Genomic DNA, 3,376 nt, shown 5'->3' with positions numbered 1-3,376 from the left:
GCTGTTTCCGATAGACCCCCGGCTCAAGGCACGAGATACTACACAAATACATAGTAAAGCACAGAAGCAGATTACATAACATAAATACGGCACCCATAAGTAATATAAAACAGAGGAAAGCAGAGGAAAGCACACAGATTCGTAATAAAACATGGAACACGGAACACGGAATCATAACAGGAATAAAACCCCCACCAAGTAATTCCCTACACTAGGGACCCAAACTGGCCCTAGTTCTGCAAGGGTAAATAGCCATATTGTTTTAGCTAAAGATTGCTACCAAATGTTATAGAATGAACATGTCAATACATGTACTGCTAATGAGTATTTTCTTATTTTGTTTTGCATGATAGATTACTGATGAAAATTCTGCAGAAGGTAAGCAGCCATACTGTTTTAACTAAGATTGCTAACAAATATTATAGAATTAACGTGTCAAAATGTGTACTGCTAATCCTTATTTTCTTGTTTTGTTTTCCATGACTATGCTGGGATATGCACCAGTGTTGAGTTGACAACAAACCCTACTATAAACTTCTCAAGTGTCTTGGGAACTAGGAACGTATGTATCATTTGACACCAAGGTGGGAGCTATCACAAATTGCAATGCGGCCTTGAGTTACACAAATGAGGACCTTATTACTTCTTTGAATCTGTGAGTTGTTTTCATTGCTATCAGATGCCGTGCTTGATAATTGATCCTGCATTATTCTTGAGTCGGGGGTAAGAATTGTATTTCAATTGTCAACCTGGTTTCCATGTTACTTGTCCGATCAAAATTTTTTGTAAAACACTATGATGAACTTCTAACTTAAGTTGGATACTGATTTTTGGAATGCTTAATCAATGTTTTGATTAGCTTTCTTTTGAATGTGCATGCATGGTGAAAAATCATTAATGGTAAGGGAGGTGCTTTGAGTGCATCATACTACCACATTGTCAGTACCCTGACTAGTACTAATGTTGGTGTGGAGGTGACCCATAGCTTCTCTACCAATGAGAACACCATCACTTTCGGAACTCAGCATCAATTGGATCTTTTGATGACTATGAAGGCATGGGTTAATAGCTATGGCAAAGGAATTAAGCAACTGCTCTGATCTGGCATGAGTGACATCCAAAGTCTCTTTGAAGTATTTTAGGAGAAGTGGACATCAAAGTTGTTGACAAAAATGCCAAATTTCTACTGGACTTGGTTATGGTTTCGTCAGAGATTCAGGATAGTGACCGATGGACATGGCTATGGAGCAAGTGTCTATGTTTCTGTGGCGTGGTTCTTGATTGCAAAAATAATTTTAGGTGGTTGTTTTAGCCTAATCTTGTCATTCTGACTTTGTACAGTCTAATTCTCACTCTTTTTGAAATTGGTGATGGTTAGTTGAGTAGCTTATTACCTAAAGACTCGGGGCTTGAGAGGTTTTTCTTCAAGAATTTCTCACATTTTGAAGAATTACTATCCATCTCATGTTCTCTGTTTAGCAAATTCCAGCATTCTATCTTTATTATTGCATTGGGGTTCTAAGATTTAATGTTGTGATCATTGCAGTGGTAAAGGTCTATTGTCACTAATTCTTTTTTGTTTTCCCTTTGAACAGACGCCAAAAATGTACTAGGGATGTCTTGCTTCTTATAGAATACTCCCATGCTACTTCTATAATATCTTATTATTAGGTAATCCATTGTTTAATATGTTAGGATTGTTGTGTGACTGTTCTTTAAATCTGATGCAATTTGAATGGCCAAAGGTTAAAAAAAATAATTTGTAATCGAGGACTTGTTTATAGTGTAACTAGTGCATGTACCCATATCTCTGACCTACCATCAACTTAATTATATTTTTTACTGGGTTTTTATGTTAGTTTTATTTAATTGCAATTTTAGAAGCCACCAGAAGCACACATGTCATCGTCAAGATGTATGCTCGCTGGCACTAACATTGACTATAAGGGCATTTGGTCATTTCAGGTGGAGAATTTTGGAGTTTTCAGATCTAATGAAACGTGACCAACTCTTTCTGATCTATTCTTCCTAATTTATGTGTGCACCAAAGACCATTCCTAAATAGAATAAATTTTGTGCTACGTACTCTGTTGACTCCCTCAAAGTCTGATTTTCGATTTGTCAGTTTAATAAAGTAAATAAAAAGAATTTTGTTTTAAATCATTGAATATAACAAAATGTCTTCAATTTTATGGGTTTAAACATATTATGTGAAAAAGTAGAAATAATCTAGTAATCAATAGTCAAAAAAGAAAATAGATATTTTATTCAAACAATAACAAGAACAACATACTCAGTGTATTTCCACAAAGTGGGGTCTGGGGAGGGTAGAGTGTATGCAGCTCATATCAATACCTCAGATTAAGTACAGAGATTGTTTTTGATAGACCACCGGCTCAAGATAGATAACAGTATAACCATAACAAAGTATTAAAATAAACAACAAAATAGAGTAACGCACCGCTAGATAATAAAAGAAATAAAATATTGATAGAGTAATACTATAAACTATCTATTCAAGATCACAAACATCCTCAAAACACTACCGCATCAAACTACACAAAACTACAGGCACAAATACAAACAACGAACTCTTCCCTATTACTACAGACTCACTCCTACCCACTACCCCTCTATCCTAATTTGCATCCTCCATATCTTGCTATCAAAGTTTATTTCCTGTAATAACCCGTACTTTTTTCTAGCGAATTTCAACTCAAGAATGTCTAGCATTAGCTTCTAAATTGAATGATTACAATTCCATGAGGATTTTTCAAGATTTTCACTTTTTGTCATATGGGAAATTTAATAAGCTTTCCATCGGTATAAGATTCGCCCAAATTCGATAACCGGGTCAGAAGTTATGACTATTTCAAGTTTCCATCGTAAAACAACGCCATATTAGTCAGTGGCGCACCGCGCCACAAAAGGAAATGGCATTTGGCAAATTCCAATAGGGGTCCACGATTATGACGCGTCGCGCCAGGGCCCAAGTTCAGAATTGTCCTTTTTTTAGTATCTCAGTGTGATCTCCCCCGCGTTGCGTCAATGTTCTAGGTCACAAAGGAAGGGGAAACCGATGGCTCCACGTCGCATCATCCCTTAGTTTTCCAATTGTTAAATTTTAGTGACATGATGTGATAGCGTTGCGTCACGCTCGGGGTCCAATTTGGGAAATTTTTACCAAAGTTATATGACGCATCCAGAGTTAAAAGGGTCAACTTCCCGCCCCTATTTAAGCCCTTTAACACATGATTCAGCCACTTTTCACCCAAAATATACTAGTTTCACTCAAAAACCTCTCAAGAACAACCTAGGTCTTTTCATAGAAGATTCAGAATCAAGAATTTCCTCCGTCAATCTTCACGAAATCACG

General features: G+C 36.5%; 1 pseudogene; it reads left to right on the top strand.

Moving 5' to 3' along the window:
• The window catches only part of LOC124887814, a 53,252-nt pseudogene extending 51,940 nt beyond the window's left edge, over window positions 1-1,312 (top strand).
• The last annotated feature ends 2,064 nt before the right edge of the window (window positions 1,313-3,376 follow it).

Source organism: Capsicum annuum, chromosome 10, assembly GCF_002878395.1.
Source record: "Capsicum annuum cultivar UCD-10X-F1 chromosome 10, UCD10Xv1.1, whole genome shotgun sequence".
NCBI lineage: Eukaryota > Viridiplantae > Streptophyta > Magnoliopsida > Solanales > Solanaceae > Capsicum > Capsicum annuum.
This window is presented reverse-complemented; position numbering and strand designations above follow the sequence as displayed.